Source organism: Rattus norvegicus, chromosome 2 (genome assembly GCF_021556685.1).
Source record: "Rattus norvegicus strain SHRSP/BbbUtx chromosome 2, alternate assembly SHRSP_T2T, whole genome shotgun sequence".
Lineage (NCBI taxonomy): Eukaryota > Metazoa > Chordata > Mammalia > Rodentia > Muridae > Rattus > Rattus norvegicus.
The window spans coordinates 15,581,953-15,607,358 of NC_141535.1; the positions used below are offsets into that span (position 1 = coordinate 15,581,953).

The window sequence follows — 25,406 nt, forward strand, 5'->3', positions numbered from 1 at the left end:
CATAGATAGATAGATGATAGGTAGATAGATAGATGATAGATAGATAGATAGATAGATAGACAGATGATAGATGATAGATAGATGATAGGTAGATAGATGATAGATAGATAGATGATAGATAGATAGATGATAGATGATAGATAGATAGATAGATAGATATGTATATATATATATATATAGACATAGATATAGATATTTCAAAATATGTTTGAAAAATGAAGAGCCCTGACAGGACAGTATAAGACAAGGGACCTAACTAGATCCTGCATGTTTCCTTTTCTGTTGGCCACCTACAGCCGGGCATTCAGCCTATACTTAGTAGTGGTTTATTTCCCCAATGAGGCTCCTTTAGAGAAAAGTGCATTTCTCCTTGTAAGTGGTATGGACTGGAGATACCTTCTGGGTTAGTGATGGAAGCGTGTGTCCACTTTCTTTTTTTCAGCATCTGGTGCAGACGAGTGCAGGCTCTGTGCCTGCTGCTGCAGTCTCTGTGAATTCATGTTTGCATAGATCATGGTGGTTCAGGATGTCTTGTTTTCTGGTGTCCTCCATCCCTTCTCGTCTTTGTCTGTACATTCTCTCTGCTTCTGCTTCATGGGATCTCCTGAGGCCTGAAAAGAGGATTTGATGAAGACAGCCCATGACTGAGCATTCCAAATATCTCTGGCTCTCTGCATAATGCCTGTCTGTGGGCGTCTGCATTTGCTCTCACTGCAGAGGAGAGGAGGGATGATCTCTTACGATGCTTGAGCAAAGGAATGATCTACGAGGAAAGCAGAGCATCCTTAGGGTTCATTCTATTGCTACTTCTTTGTCTAGAACACGAGACCCTTTGTCTATCTACTCTCTGGTTCCGGGTCACCCAAGCCATCTTGGGTCCAGGTTCTATCTCACAGAGTGAGCCTTCAATCAAATCAGATATCAGTGTTTACTTCTACACCCGTGTACCCCCATTTCAGTAGAGCAATTTCACTATTTTTGAATTTGTAAAGATTTTGTTTTGTATCCCAGGATGTGGTCTATTATAGGAAATCTGTTTGTTTTTCAGAAAAATGTGTGATGTCAATTAATTCTGATGTTTCTCTGTTTGTTGACCAGATTGCCTGTCTAGTGGAGAAAATGGGTCACTAAAATCACCTACTATTAATGGAGTGATGGTGATCTGTGCTTTAATGTCTAGCCATCCACGTTTTACTAAATATGAGTTTTTTACGTGTGTGTGTGTGTGTGTGTGTGTGTGTGTGTGTGTGTGTGTGTGTTTAGGACAGTAATATCTTCTTATTTTATAACAATAGTTCAAACAGATGAACAGGCTGTTGGTTGGTCCAGGCTAGATCCTGGAGAAGTATGTTGTCTTTACATGAAATTTTAAAGAATTGTCTATATTTCCTGGCTATATTTCTTCCACTCTGATTCCTTCTCTTTTTTTTCTAACCTAGAATACAAACTCTAAGAAAATAGAAATATTGTCTAAGTTTTATGGCTATATGCCAATTCTTGGACAGTCCACTGACCATGGTGCATGCATATATATATATATATATATATATATATATATATATATATATATATATATATATATATAACCAGGTCAATGACTCATCTCCATTATGAGAATATAGGGGGAGAATATAACATCATTACAGACAAAGTGATACTACTTCATAATCTATATAGAAACCTCACAGAACAGAATGATTTCAAAGGGAAAATTTATTTATATTTTGATAGAACACTAAAATTTGAGGCTAGATAAGTACAATATCAGATTTCATACAATGTGAATAGTTCTCAGAAAGTATTTTATTTTAGTACTATAATTGCTGAAAAGTGTGTATTTATAAACTCCTACATATAATAAAATTCAGAATTTAGTAATCTACTTTATGGGAAATGCATGTCATACAGATCTCCTCATGGGATCTTCATAGATACCTGGTAAGACATGTGCCATCATCTGAATTATTCTAATACATGCAATGAAGTCCATGCTACTTAATCAACTTAACGAAAGAAATTAACGAACCAATCATCGATATGATCAGTCCAATCAGTTCATTCCAGTGTTAAAAACTGCAAGCTCCTTTCGTTCTTTTTTCTGTCTTTCCATTTTTCTTTGTCGTTCATGACATTTATCTAAAATATAAATTCAAAAATCAGCAAACTCTACCATGAAACCAAAAAATGAAAACATTCTGTTTTTGAAATTTCAAGAAAAATTTTCAGGTTTTATGAAGAAAGAGAGAGAGAGAGAGAGAGAGAGAGAGAGAGAGAGAGAGAGAGAGAGAGAGAGAAAGAAGAAAGAAAGGAAAAAGAAAGTAAGAAAAAAAGGAAAATTCCCACTTAGATTTATAGGTCATTATTTTATATGGACCACCCTGCAATTCTCATATTCTCTCCAGTCTCTTTTTGTTCCATTTAAACATATTTTTCTCTTAAACAAAAGTTTCACTTACAGTGAACGTAATTAGTATTTAAAGAATTGTTGAAACACCGTCTCAGACTCGACCTCCTTCCTCCCACGAACACACTCTACTTCGGTGTGAGCCCACCTAAGCAATTGTGGCTGTTCTTTCTCTTTTCAGTTTTAAAAATTATTTACTTTTTTTCATGTGAACTGGTGTTTTTTTTTTTTTTTTTTTTTTTTGCATAAAGATGTCAGAACTCCTGGAGGTGGAAGTACAAGAGCTGTTTGCCACATCGGTGCTGGGAATTGAACCCAAGTCCTCTGGAAAGAACAGCCAGTGCTCTTCACTGCTGAGCCACCACTCCAGCCCCTGGGTGTTCTTTTTCTAATGCAGTCTTTTACACACTTTGTAGCTCAGTTCGTTACGTGGTATGGAGTAGACATCATGCACATGTGCCCAGTCACCACTCGAGATCCAAGTTTTCCCCTTTGCCTTTCACATTGATTACAATTTTGCTATTTCACACCAAAATAGTCTCTGCTTTAAATACAGCTTTTTTCCCCCAACCAGCTTATGCTCTGAAATACTTGAGCACTTATAAATCTTGACTATAAGAATTTCAACTTATAATACTTACATTGTCCTCACAGTGAAATATTTCTAATGTGTTGGGAATAAATCATGGAGTGCCAACATTATAGATTCTTTCTCTGGTCAATTCCAGTTCTCCCTTCATTATATTTTATTAATTCAGATCAAGATTTTATATTTCAAATATTATATGTTTATATATCCAACCACAGTCAGGAAAGAAAATTTAAAAAACAGTAAAATACCATATCATATAGCTTGTTGGTGCAAAGCAGCATCAAATAAGCATCCCAGTAGAGGAAGAACCATATAGAGGAATAAATCGGAAATACATAGCTAAACTCCTGATGGAAAAATGGGTATGTTCTTTGATAAAGATGCTCTACTTCCTAGTTGATTTAGCTTGTGCTGCTTAATAAAATACCACTACTGGGTGGGCCCAAGAGCAGACATTCACTTTTTAACAAGTTCTGGGGGCTGGAAAAACCAGCTCCCAGGTCATTATCTGGATTCTAAGTGAAGGCTTTCTTTAAGGATTATAAATAGTTAACACCTCAGTGTGTGTTCACCTAACCTTCTCCAGGAGAGGAATTGGGAAGAAATGAGGGGAGGGAAGAAGGAATAAAGGAAAAGGTGGAAGGGTTTATCTTATCTCTTCTTCAAGCATGTTAATCCCAACAAGAGGGCACTAACCATATGGTCTCATCTGAATCTAATTACCTCTAAAGGGCCAGCTCTACTTCTAAATACCGTCATAGCAAGGATTTAAGATTTGTGTCCTGATTTTGAGAGCTATGCAAACAAAAGACCCATAGTGGTCACAGGGAATAACCTTTGAACCATGAAAACAAAAGCTTATTTAGTCCCTGCAGTATTGCTGGTCCAATTAAAATAGGTCTAGTCTTCCATAGTTAAATCTCAAAATAATTCTAACTGAAAAAAAAAGGGATTTGAAAATGATAAGTATAGTGAAAGAACTGATATTAACACATTTTAAAGAAAAAGCTATGAATATAATAGAAATGTGTTGAGAATTAAAAACAAGGAAAAATACACATCGGATTCATGGTATAATGAAGGGAATTGGAATTCACCAGAGATCTTCTATAGTGGTGATATGAGCAGAAAAAGATAGATTTTTATCTACTATCAGTTCTAGCAATGTATATTTTTTCTTAAATTTGCACTTCAAAATTAATTTTAAGAACAATTAAAATTTTAGAATTTGAGAAACTTAACAATTACACAAGGTAGAAAATGTCACCAGGCTGCAGGACTTAGAAAGAGATTACATTATCTTTATCATTACTGTAACAAATATTTGCAGAATGACCAGAATTGTCTGGAAGAACTGCTAATAATACACTAAATATTCAAATGCAACCTTTTCCCAGGGATTTGTGGGGGTGGCTCCGTGGTTAAGAGCACTTGGTGTTTTGCATATCTGGTTTGGTTTCCAGCATCTATTGTGGTAGCTCACAATGGTCTGCAGCTCCACTGCTGGGCATCCAACACCCCCTCTGGCCTCCATAGCATTGCTATATCCACGCATGTGGCTCATACATACACATGAAGCAAAACACTCATCCATGGAATATAAAAATGAAGTCAAGAGTACTTCAAGGAAATATTCACCCAATTGAGATATTGACAAGACACTTACAAATATAGAAAATAGGAAAGTATACGCTTTAATGTACTAAGACTGGATACTAATCATGGGTAATGTGCTGTTTACATAAATTGCAATACGAGTGACCAAGCACAGTAATCATGTCCTATCCTGAGCCATCTAAAGGAGGATAACAGTGCTTCTGGGAAAGAAAAGGTCATAGAACTCCAAGCTAAACTCAGAATGGACTTAGCCATTTGTCTTTCAAAACAAATTGGACTAACTTTGGACCACTTTATAGGGAAATATAAAGAATGATTCAGAACGTGGAGAAATCTGCATGTATATGAAGGGGCTTGCTAAAGCATCTAAGCTAACTGGACATACTTTCAATTAATTATTGTTTGCAGGACAGTTGAAATGCTATTTCAAGCCATACCATTCCTCTTCCAAGGCAAGCATTAAAACTGATGCAGTGGGAAGTCTTTCTAAAACTGTCTTTTTTTCACACCCCACGTCTTTATATATCTTTATATATCTAAGATTCAAAGAATCTAAAATGTCAAATTTCTAAACAGGAGTGGATATTAGGATTTTACTGAAACATGTTGAGTGGTAACTCACTATTATTCAGGACTTTTAGATACTAGAGACTTATGCTCGCCAAAGTTGTTGGCATTGGCTGAGGCTACCCTTCAGTTTCTATTCCTCCTCCTCCAGTTTCTACTTATTTTCAATCTGACATCTTCTCCAACCTTGTATGATCCAATATTCATGGCCAAAGTTCTGAGTCATTTTACTATTCCCCTTAAAAGCCTTCAGTGCTAAGTATTCTGCATCAGTGGTGGACTTGGCATGTATGAAATTGTGGATACAATTTTCAGAAGCAAATAAATAAGCAAAAAAAAAGCCTGTAGTAAACCAACTTATTGATTTGAAAACATTTGTTTTAATCGTTGATTAAAGAAAACGTAAATGTATTTAAAATGTGACATACTTTGAGAAGCAAACAGTGCTGATAACTGCTGTGGATAGGAGTATTAAATTCATAGTTACTCTACATATGAGAACGTCACTATATAACCCCATAACAAAACAGATAAGGAAAGTAAAATAAGAGTTAATATGAGTTGAAAAAATTACAGAGAACGGCAGGTTTTTTAACATGCACGATTTCTGCTGGGTCAACCTCACCCCAGTGAATGTTAACACATCTAAGAGTAGATGGTTACACAACTTGGATGTGATGGGTTAAACAAAAAAGTGTGGGGTAGGACAAAGGAAGAATCTGGGAGAAGCCGTAGGAAGAGATAAAACGTGATCCAAATATATTGTATGAAATTCTCGCTAAGAAGTCAAGGAGAGGCAGGAACCCCAGTGAAGTCACAGAGACACCAACCAACCCACAAAACTTCACCCAAACTTATCCTGTCTACAAGAAATGCAGAGATTGGGGATGGAGCAGAGACTGAGGCAATGGCCAAACAATAACCAGCTCAACTGGAGACCCATTCATTAGCAAACACCAATCCCTGACACTATTAATGGTACTCTGTTAATGCTCGAAGACAAGAGTCTAGCATGGCTATCATCTGGGAGGCTCCACCCACCAGCTAACTCAGACAGATGTAGTCATGCACAGCCAAACAGTGGCTGGAGCTTGGGGACTCTTACAGAAGAGCAGAGGAAGGACTGAGGGAGCCCCTAAAGGGATAGAAACTCCATAGGAAGACCAATAGAATCAACTAACCTGGACCCTTGGGGCTCTCCGAAACAGAATCACCAACCAAAGAACATATATGGGCTGGACGTAGGCCTCCCAACACATACGTAGCATTGTGCAGCTTTTCTTCATGTGGGTCCAGAACAACTGGAGCAGGGGCTATTCCAAAGCTCTTGTCCACCTGTGGGATATGTTGTTCTAGCTGGCTGACTCATCTGGCCTCGGCGGAAGAGGAAGTACCTAGCCTCATAGACTTGATGTGCCAGGGTGAAGGGATACCAAGGAGGCCCCCACAAACTCAGAGGAGAAGGAGAGGGGAATGAGGGAAGGATTGTGGGAAGGAGTGAATAGGAGGAAGGCAGTGATCAGTATGTAAAGGGAATAGGTTAAAAATTAATTAATTAAAACTAATAATAAAGTGAGAAACTATGTTATCACCTTTAATATGTGTCTATATGTGTGCAATATTTTAAATAGTTTAGAACCAAAAGAGATAATAAATAGTTGTAACCTCCAATGACCTGTAGAAAGAAGTTAAAAATGTTTAATGCAACACAAGTTATTTATGAAACACACTGCAATATCTTATAGATACATTAACCTAGTATGTCAGGCGTACTGCTTCTTTATGATATCACATCACCTAAGCTCCTGTTTTCTGACTCTTGTTTAATCTATTATGATGTGAAAAGCCCTGTGCTTTCTCTCTAGAAATGTCCTTCCTCATTCAAGACACTGTTTAAATGTCCTTTGCAAAACCTTTCTTGATTAAATTTAGATGTTCATTCAGAATTCCTTTGTCTTCAGCCTTTGCAGATTTTCCTATAGTGACACAAAATACATTTTGATCACCTTTTGGCATCCCTTTGCATGTGATTCTCTTACTAGATTGACAGTTCTAAAAAAGATTGAACATGGTTCAATATGTCTTAATTTTATGTGCCTCAGGCATATAAGCTGGCCACAGCATTTAGGAAATTGTGAGCCATCATTGACCTAATGGATTGGTTTCTTCTCACATTTTCAAACAATGAGCAATGTTGCTGTATATTAACATTGTTGCACATACAATATCCTCAAGTATAATAAGCATTTAAATTTATCATGAACCAATTAGTTTTATTCAAATTTAAAGTAATGTTTTACATACATCTCATTTTTTATAATCATAAGATACCTAGAGATTCTAAGTTTTAAATGACCCCTAAAGTGAAGGAAAGACCCATTTGTCTGATCGGTGTCACAGAGTGACCTATTTGTCTGATCAGTGCACACAGGCCAGCATGTGTTATAAGCAAACCTTACCCTCAGTAGCCCTGCCTTCTCTAACTGTTAGTGACTCCAACAGTGGGTAAAAGAGCCTCCAACACAAGCTTAATGATAGGCGATGAAATCCTCTGAACATGTGTTAAGTTGGCTATGGCAGCATGCGCCTGCAGCTCTAACAGGAGAGAGCAGAGATGGGATTGCTGGACCTCATTAGTCAGTCTGGCAGAATCAGGGAGCTCTGGGCTCAGTTTAAAGGGCTGTAGCCAAAGTAAATAACTGAATGGTTAACAAGATGGAGAGCAACCGAGAAGGACGGGTAATACCATCCTCTGAGTTCCACATTCACTCATGCGCATTATTCACATTAATGTGTACTTACAACACACATAGACAAAACACGCGCGCGCGGGGGCGCGCGCGCACACACACACACACACACACACACACACACTGCTGTAATTAATGTAATTAATGGGATGCCAGGATCTTACCTTTTCTTCATCTGCACCAGAACCAAGATGAGAATGATAGATCCTAACTTGATAACAAATTAGGACTACTGATTACTAATCACATTGATGGCTGAAGTGGGATTATTTACGTGATCAGAGTATTTTATTGTCCAAAAAAATTAATGGAAATGCTGGAGAATTCACTTTAGATGTCTACTCAAAATAGGCAAGACTAATCCAAAAGCAGGGACTGAGTTAATTACTTTCTAGTTCTTCATACAAATTAATTGTGTATGCTATTTTACACACCAGGAATGAGATGACAATGCGTATTAATTCTTATAAACCTCAGGTTACTGTGATGCAAAACCAAGCTAGTGCACATTTGCCTCAGTGGGTCATTTTATTTTGAAGTTAAACGTAAATTTGTCTGTTTCGTCATCTATGTGCTTATTATATACATAAACGCACATATCAAATAGCATAAAGAAATTTTAACAATAAATATTTTTACAGAAAAAAAAGTATTTACTGTGACCTAAGGAGGCAATGCATGAATCTCACCGAGAAAGGGAAATAAAATAAACATCATGGTTCCTGGAAGAGTATAGGTGTGAGGATGGAAACAGGAGGGATCCGGTGAGGGGAGAGTGGAGGGAGAGGGTACTGAGAGGATTGGAATTGGGTCGGGGAGGCATTTCTTGAACAAGATGAACAAGATAGAAAGCTAGGACAATAGAAACTCACAGGAGTCTATGAGGGTGACTCAAGCTGAGACTCCTAACAGGCAGGTTATCGAGCCTGAACCATATAGGAGATAGCGACCAACTCCTATAACCTGGCAAGACTTCCAGTAGAGGGAACAGAACACCAACCCAGCCAAAAATCCTCTGGCCTATATTCTGCACTATTTACAAGGTACAGGAATAAAGCTGTAACAGTAATTGAGTGAGTGGCCAACAAATAACTGATTCAGCTTGAGATCCATGCCATGAGGGAACCCACCCCTGATACTGTTAATGATATTCTGCTATAATTGAAGACAGGCGCCTAGCATAACCAACATCAGAGAGGTTTTACCCAACAATTTATAAAAACAGATACAGAGATCCACAGCCAAACATTAGGTAGAACTTGGAGAATCCTGCAGAAATGGGCGATTGTAGGAGCTAGGAGGTCAAGGACACCACAGGAAAACCTATGAAATTAACTAACCTTGCCTCATTAAGGCCCACAGAGACTGATCTGACAACCAGGGAGCATGTATGAGATCGACCTAGGCCCCCTCTGCAGTTGTAAGAGTTATACAGCTTGCTCTTCATGTGGGACTCTTTACAGCAGGAGCTGAGCTGGTCTCTGACTCTGTTGCCTGACTTTAAGACCCTTTCCCCATCCTGAGCTGCGTCTTCTATCCTGGAGAGAAATATATGCACCTAGTCTTACTGCAACTTGATATTTCAAGGCAAGTTGATATCCATTGGAGACCTCCCATTTTTCGTAAAAGAAGGGGGAAGAGTAAATGGGGGAGAGAGGTGGGTAGGAAGGACTGAGACGAGAGAAGGGAGGGGAAACTTTGGTCAAGATATAAAATAAATTACTTAAAACAAAGAGTATCCTCTGATTTTTTTGGGGACCCACAATTAAGTCATTTCAACAATTATAATATACACATAGATAAAGCTTATCTTCCTAAGTAACATGCATGTGGTACATGCTCATGTGTGCTCACATGCACATGTTCTTAGGAGTCATCCACACTGGTCTTTGAGACATGTTCACTCATTGGTCTAGTGTTCACCAGATAGATTAGAGGATCTGGTCATTCAACCTGAAAGACCTGCCTACCTCTACCTCCTCGGCTTTGGGATAAACATACCACCACACCTGGTTTTGATGTTCTTGTTGATATATATTTCGAGATTATAATTGAATTAGAACATTTCCTCCTTCTCTTTTCTCCCTCCTACCCTCCCATATACCTACCTTCTTCCTCTGAGTTATTATTGCATACGTACATGTATTTGTATATGCATGTACATTCCTAAATATAAGCTGATGAGTCAATGTTACTTGAAGGTATATTATAGGTATATTATATCTTGTCTTTTTATGTAGATTTGGGGAAATTAACTCAGCTCCTCTTGCTTGTTTGGCTTATTCGAATAGCTTTCCTAACACAGTTTAAGAAAACTCTTCTTCTGCTTCACCAATTTACTATATGTGGCATGGGATTCTATGCACCAGGGAAAGAAACACAAAAAGTTCACACCTTTGCTTTAAGAAGTTGAGGACCGAGCACCCCGCGAGCGAACTTGAGCCTCGGGACCACAGGTAAGACCAACTTGTCTGCTGCAAGAGAGCTGCCTGGTGAGATCGGGACACACAGAGGCAGAGTTCATCTAGGACCAGGCACGTCCTGTGTTTGCCGGAGGTCCCACGCCCGCGGATCCCGGCCCGCAGCAGCTCTCTGCTCCCAGACCCTGTGGGAAAGAGACCTCACCGCCTGATCAGGTGGGCACTCCTGAGGCTGCAGAGCAGAAGAGACCACCAACACTGCCCACCCCTGCCCACATCCCTGGCCCAAGAGGAAACTGTATAAGGCCTCTGGGCTCCCGTGGGGGAGGGCCCAGGAGCGGCAGGACCCCTGCCTGAGACACCACCGGAACCTGAGGGAAACAGACCGGATAAACAGTTCTCTGCACCCAAATCCCGTGGGAGAGAGGGCTGAACCTTCAGAGAGGCAGACAAGCCTGGGAAACCAGAAGAGACTGCTCTCTGTGCACACATCTCGGACGCCAGAGGAAAACACCAAAGGCCATCTGGAACCCTGGTGCACTGAAGCTCCCGGAAGGGGCGGCACAGGTCTTCCTGGTTGCTGCCACTGCAGAGAGCCCGTGGGCAGCACCCCGCGAGCAAACTTGAGCCTCGGGACCACAGGTAAGACCAACTTGTCTGCTGCAAGAGAGCTGCCTGGTGAGATCGGGACACACAGAGGCAGAGTTCATCTAGGACCGGGCACGTCCTGTGTTTGCCGGAGGTCCCACGCCCATGGATCCCGGCCCGCAGCAGCTCTCTGCTCCCAGACCCTGTGGGAAAGAGACCTCACAACCTGATCAGGTGGGCACTCCTGAGGCTGCAGAGCAGAAGAGACCACCAACACTGCCCACCCCTGCCCACATCCCTGGCCCAAGAGGAAACTGTATAAGGCCTCTGGGCTCCCGTGGGGGAGGGCCCAGGAGCGGCAGGACCCCTGCCTGAGACACCACCGGAACCTGAAGGAAACAGACCAGATAAACAGTTCTCTGCACCCAAATCCCGTGGAAGGGAGAGCTGAACCTTCAGAGAGGCAGACAAGCCTGGGAAACCAGAAGAGACTGCTCTCTGTGCACACATCTCGGACGCCAGAGGAAAACACCAAAGGCCATCTGGAACCCTGGTGCACTGAAGCTCCCGGAAGGGGCGGCACAGGTCTTCCTGGTTGCTGCCGCTGCAGAGAGCCCGTGGGCAGCACCCCACGAGCGAACTTGAGCCTCGGGACCACAGGTAAGACCAACTTTTCTGCTGCAAGAAAGCTGCCTGGTGAACTCAAGACACAGGCCCACAGGAACAGCTGAAGACCTGTAGAGAGGAAAAACTACACGCCCGAAAGCAGAACACTCTGTCCCCATAACTGACTGAAAGAGAGGAAAACAGGTCTACAGCACTCCTGACACACAGGCTTATAGGACAGTCTAGCCACTGTCAGAAATAGCAGAAAAAAGTAACACTAGAGAAAATCTGATGGCGAGAGGCAAGCGCAGGAACCCAAGCAACAGAAACCAAGACTACATGGCATCATCGGAGCCCAATTCTCCCACCAAAACAAACATGGAATATCCAAACACACCAGAAAAGCAAGATCTAGTTTCAAAATCATATTTGATCATGATGCTGGAGGACTTGAAGAAAGACGTGAAGAACTCCCTTAGGGAAACACAGGAAAACATTAATAAACAAGTAGAAGCCTTCAGAGAGGAATCGCAAAAATCCCTGAAAGAATCGCAGAAATCCCTGAAAGAATTCCAGGAAAACACAATCAAACAATTGAAGGAATTAAAAATGGAAATAGAAGCAATCAAGAAAGAACACATGGAAACAACCCTGGATATAGAAAACCAAAAGAAGAGACAAGGAGCTGTAGATACAAGCCTCACCAACAGAATTCAAGAGATGGAAGAGAGAATCTCAGGAGCAGAAGATTCCATAGAAATCATTGACACAACTGTCAAAGATAATGTAAAGCGGAAAAAGCTAGTGGTCCAAAACATACAGGAAATCCAGGACTCAATGAGAAGATCAAACCTAAGGATAATAGGTATAGAAGAGAGTGAAGACTCCCAGCTCAAAGGACCAGTAAATATCTTCAACAAAATCATAGAAGAAAACTTCCCTAACCTAAAAAAAGAGATACCCATAGGCATACAAGAAGCCTACAGAACTCCAAATAGATTGGACCAGAAAAGAAACACCTCCCGTCACATAATAGTCAAAACACCAAATGCACAAAATAAAGAAAGAATATTAAAAGCAGTAAGGGAAAAAGGTCAAGTAACATATAAAGGCAGACCTATCAGAATCACACCAGACTTCTCGCCAGAAACTATGAAGGCCAGAAGATCCTGGACTGATGTCATACAGACCCTAAGAGAACACAAATGCCAGCCCAGGTTACTGTATCCTGCAAAACTCTCAATTAACATAGATGGAGAAACCAAGATATTCCATGACAAAACCAAATTTACACAATATCTTTCTACAAATCCAGCACTACAAAGGATAATAAATGGTAAACCCCAACATAAGGAGGCAAGCTATACCCTAGAAGAAGCAAGAAACTAATCGTCTTGGCAACAAAACAAAGAGAAAGAAAGCACACAAACATAACCTCACATCCAAATATGAATAAAACGGGAAGCAATAATCACTATTCCTTAATATCTCTCAACATCAATGGGCTCAACTCCCCAATAAAAAGAAATAGATTAACAAGCTGGATACGCAACGAGGACCCTGCATTCTGCTGCCTACAGGAAACACACCTCAGAGACAAAGACAGACACTACCTCAGAGTGAAAGGCTGGAAAACAACTTTCCAAGCAAATGGTCACAAGAAGCAAGCTGGAGTAGCCATTCTAATATCAAATAAAATCAATTTTCAACTAAAAGTCATCAAAAAAGATAAGGAAGGACACTTCATATTCATCAAAGGAAAAATCCACCAAGATGAACTCTCAATCCTAAATATCTATGCCCCAAATACAAGGGCACCTACATACGTAAAAGAAACCTTACTAAAGCTCAAAACACACATTGGACCTCACACAATAATAGTGGGAGATTTCAACACCCCACTCTCTTCAATGGACAGATCATGGAAACAGAAATTAAACAGAGATGTAGACAGACTAAGAGAAGTCATGAGCCAAATGGACCTAACAGATATTTATAGAACATTCTATCCTAAAGCAAAAGGATATACCTTCTTCTCAGCTCCTCATGGTACTTTCTCCAAAATTGACCATATAATTGGTCAAAAAACGGGCCTCAACAGGTACAGAAAGATAGAAATAATCCCATGCGTGCTATCGGACCACCACGGCCTAAAACTGGTCTTCAATAACAATAAGGGAAGAATGCCCACATATACGTGGAAATTGAACAATGCTCTACTCAATGATAACCTGGTCAAGGAAGAAATAAAGAAAGAAATTAAAAACTTTTTAGAATTTAATGAAAATGAAGGTACAACATACCCAAACTTATGGGACACAATGAAAGCTGTGCTAAGAGGAAAACTCATAGGGCTGAGTGCCTGCAGAAAGAAACAGGAAAGAGCATATGTCAGCAGCTTGACAGCACACCTAAAAGCTCTAGAACAAAAAGAAGCAAATACACCCAGGAGAAGTAGAAGGCAGGAAATAATCAAACTCAGAGCTGAAATCAACCAAGTAGAAACAAAAAGGACCATAGAAAGAATCAACAGAACCAAAAGTTGGTTCTTTGAGAAAATCAACAAGATAGATAAACCCTTAGCCAGACTAACGAGAGGACACAGAAAGTGCGTCCAAATTAACAAAATCAGAAATGAAAAGGGAGACATAACAACAGATTCAGAGGAAATTCAAAAAATCATCAGATCTTACTATAAAAACCTATATTCAACAAAACTTGAAAATCTTCAGGAAATGGACAATTTCCTAGACAGATACCAGGTACCGAAGTTAAATCAGGAACAGATAAATCAGTTAAACAACCCCATAACTCCTAAGGAAATAGAAGCAGTCATTAAAGGTCTCCCAACCAAAAAGAGCCCAGGTCCAGACGGGTTTAGTGCAGAATTCTATCAAACATTCATAGAAGACCTCATACCAATATTATCCAAACTATTCCACAAAATTGAAACAGATGGATCACTACCGAATACCTTCTACGAAGCCACAATTACTCTTATACCTAAACCACACAAAGACACAACAAAGAAAGAGAACTTCAGACCAATTTCCCTTATGAATATCGACGCAAAAATACTCAACAAAATTCTGGCAAACCGAATCCAAGAGCACATCAAAACAATCATCCACCATGACCAAGTAGGCTCCATCCCAGGCATGCAGGGATGGTTTAATATACGGAAAACCATTAACGTGATCCATTATATAAACAAACTGAAAGAACAAAACCACATGATCATTTCATTAGACGCTGAGAAAGCATTTGACAAAATTCAACACCCCTTCATGATAAAAGTCCTGGAAAGTATAGGAATTCAAGGCCCATACCTGAACATAGTAAAAGCCATATACAGCAAACCAGTTGCTAACATTAAACTAAATGGAGAGAAACTTGAAGCAATCCCACTAAAATCAGGGACTAGACAAGGCTGCCCACTCTCTCCCTACTTATTCAATATAGTTCTTGAAGTTCTAGCCAGAGGAATCAGACAACAAAAGGAGGTCAAGGTGATACAGATCGGAAAAGAAGAAGTCAAAATATCACTATTTGCAGATGATATGATAGTTGATTTAAGTGATCCCAAAAGTTCCACCAGAGAACTACTAAAGCTGATAAACAACTTCAGCAAAGTGGCTGGGTATAAAATTAACTCAAATAAATCAGTTGCCTTCCTCTATACAAAAGAGAAACAAGCCGAGAAAGAAATTAGGGAAACGACACCCTTCATAATAGACCCAAATAATATAAAGTACCTCGGAGTGACTTTAACAAAGCAAGTAAAAGATCTGTACAATAAGAACTTCAAGACACTGAAGAAGGAAATTGAAGAAGACCTCAGAAGATGGAAAGATCTCCCATGCTCATGGATTGGCAGGATTAATATAGTAAAAATGGCCATTTTACCAAAAGCGATCTACAGATTCAATGCAATCCCCATCAAAATACCAATCCAATTCTTCAAAGAGTTAGACAGAACAATTTGAAAATTCATCTGGAATAACAAAAAACCCAGGATAGCTAAAGCTATCCTCAACAATAAAAGGACTTCAGGGGGAATCACTATCCCTGAACTCAAGCAGTATTACAGAGCAATAGTGATAAAAACTGCATGGTATTGGTACAGAGACAGACAGATAGACCAATGGAATAGAATTGAAGACCCAGAAATGAACCCACACACCTATGGTCACTTGATTTTTGACAAAGGAGCCAAAATCATCCAATGGAAAAAAGATAGCATTTTCAGCAAATGGTGCTGGTTCAACTGGAGGGCAACATGTAGAAGAATGCAGATCGATCCATGCTTATCACCCTGTACAAAGCTTAAGTCCAAGTGGATCAAGGACCTCCACATCAAAGCAGACACACTCAAACTAATAGAAGAAAAACTAGGGAAGCATCTGGAACACATGGGCACTGGAAAAAATTTCCTGAACAAAACACCAATGGCTTACGCTCTAAGATCAAGAATCGACAAATGGGATCTCATAAAACTGCAAAGCTTCTGTAAGGCAAAGGACACTGTGGTTAGGACAAAACGGCAACCAACAGATTGGGAAAAGATCTTTACTAATCCTACAACAGATAGAGGCCTTATATCCAAAATATACAAAGAACTCAAGAAGTTAGACCGCAGGGAAACAAATAACCCTATTAAAAAATGGGGCTCACAGCTAAACAAACAATTCACAGCTGAGGAATGCCGAATGGCGGAGAAACACCTAAAGAAATGTTCAACTTCTTTAGTCATAAGGGAAATGCAAATCAAAACAACCCTGAGATTTCACCTCACACCAGTGAGAATGGCTAAGATCAAAAACGCAGGGGACAACAGATGCTGGCGAGGATGTGGAGAAAGAGGAACACTCCTCCATTGTTGGTGGGATTGCAAACTGGTACAACCATTCTGGAAATCAGTCTGGAGGATCCTCAGAAAATTGGACATTGAACTGCCTGAGGATCCAGCTATACCTCTCTTGGGCATATACCCAAAAGATGCCCCAACATATAAAAAAGACACGTGCTCCACTATATTCATTGCAGCCTTATTTATAATGGCCAGAAGCTGGAAAGAACCCAGATGCCCTTCAACAGAGGAATGGATACAGAAAATGTGGTACATCTTCACAATGGAATATTACTCAGCTATCAAAAACAACGGCTTTATGAAATTCGTAGGCAAATGGTTGGAACTGGAAAATATCATCCTGAGTGAGCTAACCCAAACACAGAAAGACATACATGGTATGCACTCACTGATAAGTGGCTATTAGCCCAAATGCTTGAATTACCCTAGATGCCTAGAACAAATGAAACTCAAGACAGATGATCAAAATGTGAATGCTTCACTCCTTCTTTAAAAGGGGAACAAGAATACCCTTGGCAGGGAATAGAGAGGCAAAGATTAAAACAGACACAGAAGGAACACCATTCAGAGCCTGCCCCACATGTGGCCCATACATATACAGCCATCCAATTAGACAAGATGAATGCAGCAAAGAAGTGCAGGCCGACAGGAGCCGGATGTATATCGCTCCTGAGAGACACAGCCAGAATACAGCAAATACAGGGGCGAATGCCAGCAGCAAACCACTGAACTGAGAACGGGATCCCTGTTGAAGGAATCAGAGAAAGAACTCGAAGAGCTTGAAGGAGCTCGATACCCCTTATGAACAACAATGCCAATCAACCAGAGCTTCCAGGGACTAAGCCACTACCTAAAGACTATACATGGACTGACCCTGGACTCTGACCTCATAGGTAGCAATGAATATTCTAGTAAGATCACCAGTGGAAGGGGAAGCCCTTGGTCCTGCTAAGACTGAACCCCCAGTGAACGTGATTGTTGGGGGGAGGGCAGTAATGGGGGGAGGGTGGGGAGGGGAACACCCATAAAGAAGGGGAGGGGGAGGGATTAGGGGGATGTTTGCCTGGAAACCGGGAAAGGGAATAACACTCGAAATGTAAATAAGAAACACTCAAGTTAATAAAAAAAAAAAAAAAAGAAGTTGAGGACCCAGCTATACCTCTCTTGGGCATATACCCAAAAGATGCCCCAACATATAACAAAGACACTTGCTCCACTATGTTCATAGCAGCCTTATTTATAATAGCCAGAAGCTGGAAAGAACCCATATGCCCTTCAACAGAGGAATGGATACAGAAAATATGGTACAGCTACACAATGGAATATTACTCAGCTATCAAAAACAATGACTTTATGAAATTCATAGGCAAATGGATAGAACTGGAAAATATCATCCTGAGAAAGGACTGAAAGAGCTTGAAGGGGCTCAAGACTCCATATGAACAAAAATCCCAACCAACCAGAGCTTCCAAGACTAAGCCACTACCCAAAGACTATATACATGGACTGACCCTGGGCTCCAACCTCATAGGTAGCAATAAATAGCCTCGTAAGAGCACCAGTGGAAGGGGAAGCCCTTGGTCCTGCCAAGACTGAACACCTAGTGAATGTGATTGTTGGTGGTAGGGCGGTAATGGGAGGAGAATGGGGAGGGGAAGCCTATATATGAAGGGAGGGGGAGGGGTTAGGGGGATGTTCGCCTGGAAACCGGCAAAGGGAATAACATTTGAAATGTAAGTAAGAGCGCAAGGCCCTGGGTTCGGTCCCCAGCTCCAAAAAAAAGAACCAAAAAAAAAAAAAAAGAAATGTAAATAAGAAATACCCAATTTAATAAAGATGGAAGAAAAAAAGAAGTTATTTAAAAGTCTAGAGGAAAAGGCAAAATGAACTAACATTGTACACTGAGTTATTGGAGGCCTTTGTCAGACCACACAGGGACTAGCAAGTGCCACTCAGTAGTCCAGAATGCCCCTTGATTCATATCCTGTTAATCCATCCTTCATAATCAAACTAATTCTGTCCAGAAAACCTATAATACTGAATGTTCCACTAGATTCTAGTAAAGCAATGTTAAGTTAAATAATTTAATCAAGTGTCAAATTACAGTCTTCATTCTGCTCTTTTTCCCCATCTGTTACCCCTCTAGCATATTGCCTCCTTTTTAATCTTGTGTTCTTCAGTTACAACAGTCGTACATCATGTCCTACTTCTGACAATAACACACTTTCTACTCTCCCTAGACTCATACCTTTGTCTCATCTATTTGCAGAATTTCAGTTTGTTCCTTGCACATCTATTTGAGACATGGGAGTCTTTTGTAAGAACTCTCTTGCCCTCTCTCATTCCACATAATGACTAATGCAAATTTCTCCTGAACCATGCTTACACACTGGCACTTATAACATTGGCCTAAAATGACTTCATGATCACTTACCTTTACCACTGACTAAGTGATTAGTTCTGTAGTATTGTGACTGAAAGCTTTTAGACCTGAACAAGTGAAATGCCTGAACTAAGATAAATTTCTTTGCATTGTATGATGGCTTTTACTGACCACAATTAAGGTCCAGCAAGATGGTTTAAGAGGCTTAATAAACCTCTATTTTTCAGGATTCAAATTAAAAGGTTGCTAAACAACTCTTTGACTAACTGGAGAAATGGATGAGGCCATTTGGATGGGAGTTGCTATAAATAAAGGTCTGTGTTTGTGTGATATAAACCAGGGGGCCTAAGAGGTTCCTAGGCTCATGGTCATTACAGGAATTGAGGATTGAAAGAGAATTCGAAGACATCAGTGAGAACCCAGACAAGAAGGCCCTACTCTTGGCTTGATGTTTATTTGAACTTTTGTCATACTTAAATTCTGTTCAATATTTTTCACATGGCTATATCCCCCAAAGGCATTCTCAGGTATGGAGAAACTCTAAGAAATCTATTATATAAACGATATTAATGACAGCTTTTGACTTATAAGAAATAGACAACATGTGTGTATGTAAATATTAAAAAAATATATGTGCATAACAGCAGTTAAGGGTGAAGAGGCCATGAAATTGAAAAAGAGCAAGTTGCAGTTATGAGAAGGAAAAGATGGAGGGGGAATGATGTAATTATATCACAGTATTGAAAAATAAATAAGAATTATCCTCCCCCTGAAAGATTACGTTTATTTTTAAGTTTATTATCCAGTCATTTGTAAAAGAATAAACTCTTAGGATTTTCTCAGGTTCTCTTAATTTCCTTAAAATAAGACAGAATAGGAAGCACTAAGGTCAACTTTCTGCAGCACCATCCACATGAACCACAGACACTTTAAAACACCGGGCTTGAGGTAGCTGGATCCCGGGGACTAGGACCCTGGGGGTGCGGCTTGAGGATGCGCAGCCTCGGATGCAGTGTTAAAGCCCCGGGCTTGAGATGGCTGGATCCTGGGAGGGGGAGGGGGAGGGCGATCATAAGCAGCCTCAGATGCAGTGTCTAAATTTTCACCCTGACGGTGATGAAAATAAACTTCAGAAAAGTTAGGTGAGAATCTTGATTACATTGATTGTAAAGGAGCTGGACGAATCAGCTAATGGATTGTCATAGTGAAGGTGAAATAAGGAACCAGGGAAGCGAGTCTGTTTGGGAAAAAAAAAAGATGGGGTCAGTTTGGGCCAAGCTAAAATCGCTCTTAAAAATTGACTAAAACACACTTCGTACTTAAATGGTTATAGAGCTCTTCCTCCTAGGCCGACGCAGACTATATACATTTTCACTCTAAATCGCATATTCTCACTGTATCGTCACAAAAGTAATAAACAGCTAGCGGTAACCTAAAGTCTTGCTAACTCCAGATTTTTGTGCAGCCGTTAACCATAAACCTAGCTAATAGAGCTTGAATCGACAGCCATTGTTAAATTTGCTTTAAAAGTTTCAATTGATTTTGACTTAGCGTTGAATTACAAAAAAACCCCTATGATAGCACATTTCCTAAAATATATACATAAACACATGTATACACATATATGTGTATACATCATATATTAAATGTTATATATTAAATATATTTATGTTACTATAATTATATATAATTAAAATGGAGTTACACTATGAAGGGGCAGCAATACCTCTACTAGACTGCACAAACTAATAAATAAGTGAATAAATAAATAAACTGACACTGGAAATGGATTATGTCATTTAGAGTTGCTGGCAAGTGAAATCTCATATCGGCAAGATCTGCCCCTCTGTGCGATGTTGACATTAATATTATGGGAGCAATCAACAACTTTTTCTTTTTTTGGCTTTTCAAAGCCTGCTCTACAAGTTGAAAACCATAACTTGTACTTTTATTAGAGGCAAAAACCTGTAGCTAAGCAGGTCTAGGTCCTAGGAGAACTCTATGACTCCTTTTCCACTAAAGAAAGGGCCATAGCAGTCAGCCAGCTCCTAATGATCTGTTCTTGTGTCCATAAATGAGTGTATGTATCAACCCTCACCAGAGAAAGCTTCTTCTGGCAGTACCTGTCGATTAACACAGAGACCCACAACCGATCAAGATGTGAAAAATAAGGAACTTGACTATGTTCAGCCATTATCGATATCATACCTCTTCACCTCATACATATCATACAGCTCAGGGATCATGGTGAAAGAGGGGGCAGAATGATTGTAGTAGTCGTATTAGGTGGGCGACTACAAGGAAACCTTTTTCTGAACATGGCAGGGCAGTTGCACATTGAGTCCACAGCGGTTGAAACAACAGGTGCAAGACCAGATGCACAAAACTCCAGAGGGGCAGGGTGGGCGTGAAGTCCACCCTTCACTAAGGGGTATTGGCGGTGGATAACTGCTGGAAGAGGGATGGTCAGAATTTTTAATGGTATTGCCCCTGTTAGGTAGACCACTTTCAGTGAAGATAATGCATTATAAAGATAGGCAACATAAACTTACAAGATGGATTTTAAAAGTCGACACAAATTTGGGCGGATAGGAAGCAGGGTGGACCTTGACAGAATAGGATGATCACATTCAAGATCATTGTTTGAAATTATCAAAGAACTGAGAAAAATAACATTTTTAGAAAGCAAAAAAAGTGAGTGAGAAGAAAAGAAAACCGTGTCCCTGCGTGTACCCAAATCATCTGCTTGCTGGGAAACCTGGAGCAAAAGAGATCAAGAAAGCCAGGGCTACGTCCATTGGCCTGCTGCCCCAGAGCACGAGGGCACAGCACAAGAGTGGCTACTCGGCTGTGGAGAATGTATCTAGAGAAGAACTGTGGTGTCTTCTTCTGGTCTGCTGATCTCTAGAAAATTCATAGATACATAATTTTGAATATGATTACTATAAAGTCCTTTGTCATAATTTCTTGCGGGAAAATTCTTGTTGATAAATATACTCTAGATACTTATCTTCTGGCAATGTGATGGATTTACAGTCATGCTTTTGCAAACAGAAAGGAAGACCCAAACTATTAACAGAACTGTTTCGCTCTAATTCAAACAACAGAGTAACAATTTTTTTAATTCTTTACTCCTTGTACATGTTAAAGAAATGTTGCCAGTGTGTGTGTGTGTGTGTGTGTGTGTGTGTGAGTGTGTGTGTGTGTGAACATATGTGTATAAGTATGTAGAGGACAAAGGTCAATATCAAGTGTTCTTCCCAGTCCTTGTGAAACAGGGTCTGTCACTGAACCTTGAGCTCACCAACACAGACTACCTGGGCAAGCCCAGAGATCCTCTGTCTCCTTCAGCAGCATTCTGACTATAGGCACGTGGTGCCACACTTGGCTTTCTGTGTGTGTGTGTGTGTGTGTGTGTGTGTGTGTGTGTGTGTGTGTGTGTACTGAATATCTAACAAACATCCTCATGTTTGCCTTTTACCAACTTAGCCATCTTCCCAGCTCCTTCCACCTCTATTTCAAAAATGAATGACCAGATGTTTGAGAGACGTCTCAGTGATTAAGAACCCTGGCTGTAAAAGTTCCACCAGAGAACTACTAAAGCTGATAAACAACTTCAGCAAAGTGGCTGGGTATAAAATTAACTCAAATAAATCAGTAGCCTTCCTCTACACAAAAGAGAAACAAGCCGAGAAAGAAATTAGGGAAACGACACCCTTCATAATAGACCCAAATAATATAAAGTACCTCGGTGTGACTTTAACCAAGCAAGTAAAAGATCTGTACAAAAGAACTTCAAGACACTGAAGAAAAAAATTGAAGAAGACCTCAGAAGATGGAAAGATCTCCCATGCTCATGGATTGGCAGGATTAATATAGTAAAAATGGCCATTTTACCAAAAGCGATCTACAGATTCAATGCAATCCCCATCAAAATACCAATCCAATTCTTCAAAGAGTTAGACAGAGCAATTTGCAAATTCATCTGGAATAACAAAAAACCCAGGATAGCTAAAGCTATCCTCAACAATAAAAGGACTTCAGGGGGAATCACTATCCCTGAACTCAAGCAGTATTACAGAGCAATAGTGATAAAAACTGCATGGTATTGGTACAGAGACAGACAGATAGACCAATGGAATAGAATTGAAGACCCAGAAATGAACCCACACACCTATGGTCACTTGATTTTTGACAAAGGAGCCAAAACCATCCAATGGAAAAAAGATAGCATTTTCAGCAAATGGTGCCGGTTCAACTGGAGGTCAACATGTGGAAGAATGCAGATCGATCCATGCTTATCACCCTATACAAAGCTTAAGTCCAAGTGGATCAAGGACCTCCACATCAAAGCAGACACACTCAAACTAATAGAAGAAAAACTAGGGAAGCATCTGGAACACATGGGCACTGGAAAAAATTTCCTGAACAAAACACCAATGGCTTATGCTCTAAGATCAAGAATCAACAAATGGGATCTCATAAAACTGCAAAGCTTCTGTAAGGCAAAGGACACTGTGGTTAGGACAAAACAGCAACCAACAGATTGGGAAAAGATCTTTACCAATCCTATAACAGATAGAGGCCTTATATCCAAAATATACAAAGAACTCAAGAAGTTAGACTGCAGGGAGACAAATAACCCTATTTAAAAATGGGGTTCAGAGCTAAACAAACAATTCACAGCTGAGGAATGCCGAATGGCTGAGAAACACCTAAAGAAATGCTCAACATCTTTAGTCATAAGGGAAATGCAAATCAAAACAACCCTGAGATTTCACCTCACACCAGTGAGAATGGCTAAGATCAAAAACTCAGGTGACAGCAAATGCTGGCAAGGATGCGGAGAAAGAGGAACACTCCTCCATTGTTGGTGGGGTTGCAGACTGGTACAACCATTCTGGAAATCAGTCTGGAGGTTCCTCAGAAAATTGGACATTGAACTGCCTGAGGATCCAGCTATACCTCTCTTGGGCATATACCCAAAAGATGCCCCAACATATAAAAAAGACACATGCTCCACTATGTTCATTGCAGCCTTATTTATAATAGCCAGAAGCTGGAAAGAACCCAGATGCCCTTCAACAGAGGAATGGATACAGAAAATGTGGTACATCTACACAATGGAATATTACTCAGCTATCAAAAACAATGACTTTATGAAATTCGTAGGCAAATGGTTGGAACTGGAAAATATCATCCTGAGTGAGCTAACCCAATCACAGAAAGACATATATGGTATGCACTCATTGATAAGTGGCTATTAGCCCAAATGCTTGAATTACCCTAGATGCCTAGAACAAATGAAACTCAAGACGGATGATCAAAATGTGAATGCTTCACTCCTTCTTTAAAAGGGGAAAAAGAATACCCTTGGCAGGGAAGGGAGAGGCAAAGATTAAAACAGAGACTGAAGGAACACCCATTCAGAGCCTGCCCCACATGTGGCCCATACATATACAGCCACCCAATTAGACAAGATGGATGAAGCAAAGAAGTGCAGACCCGACAGGAGCCGGATGTAGATCGCTCCTGAGAGACACAGCCAGAATACAGAAAATACAGAGGCGAATGCCAGCAGCAAACCACTGAACTGAGAATAGGTCCCCCGTTGAAGGAATCAGAGAAAGAACTGGAAGAGCTTGAAGGGGCTCGAGACCCCAAAAGTACAGCAATGCCAAGCAACCAGAGCTTCCAGGGACTAAGCCACTACCTAAAGACTATACATGGACTGACCCTGGACTCTGACCTCATAGGTAGCAATGAATATCCTAGTAAGAGCACCAGTGGAAGGGGAAGCCCTGGGTCCTAGTAAGACTGAACGTGATTGTGGGGGGAGGGCGGCAATGGGGGGAGGATGGGGAGGGGAACACCCATAAAGAAGGGGAGGGGGAGGGATTAGGGGATATTGGCCTGGAAACCAGGAAAGGGAAGAACACTTGAAATGTATATAAGAAATACTCAATTAATAAAAAAAAAAGAAAAAAAAAAGAACCCTGGCTGTTCTTCCAGAGGATCAGGGTTCAATTCCTAGCACCACATGGTGGTTCACAACTGACTGCAATTCCAGTCGCAGGAATCTGACACCTTCTAACGTACATGGGCACTATATGTACATGTTGCACAAATATAAATTGAGACAAGTGCTCACACACATAAAATAATAATAAACAAATCTCAAAACAATGAATGGCTAAACTAAATGCATTGGTATGGGTGCCCAGACACTCCAAATAATGGACTATAATAACCAGGCAAGCACATGTCTTTTTTTTATTCAATGATAAAAAGCCAAATTTCCTCAATATGCTTTCTTATGTAAATGGGTATTAAAATGCAGTAATTTTAGTTTCTAAATCAATTGTGAAATCTTCAAGATACTTAAAGTATGATTAACTCTAAAACTTGTCAGAAAAAGGAAATATTTCATTAACTCTTGATTTAGCAAGCAAATTTGAAGTGAAAAAATTTTTGCAAGCCTAAACTTCTCAGAATGTTAGCTAAGGAAACCAAGCTTCTATCTAATCAAAAAAATTAGTTTCAACTTTTACATGCATTCTGCTCAAGTTAAAAACCATTTTTGGTGACCTTAACTGGTGTGGTAGAAAT

General features: G+C 40.2%; 1 long non-coding RNA gene across 1 annotated transcript in view; it reads right to left on the bottom strand.

The window, feature by feature from the left end:
• LOC102552429 (uncharacterized) overlaps window positions 1-25,406 on the bottom strand; it is a 164,298-nt gene that overhangs the window by 63,920 nt on the left and 74,972 nt on the right. The window contains exons 3-4 of the long non-coding RNA XR_015673653.1: window positions 2,027-2,136; window positions 397-611 (exon numbers count right to left, since the gene is read on the bottom strand). This is a non-coding gene — a long non-coding RNA (uncharacterized LOC102552429). The remainder of the gene's footprint in view (window positions 1-396; window positions 612-2,026; window positions 2,137-25,406) is intronic.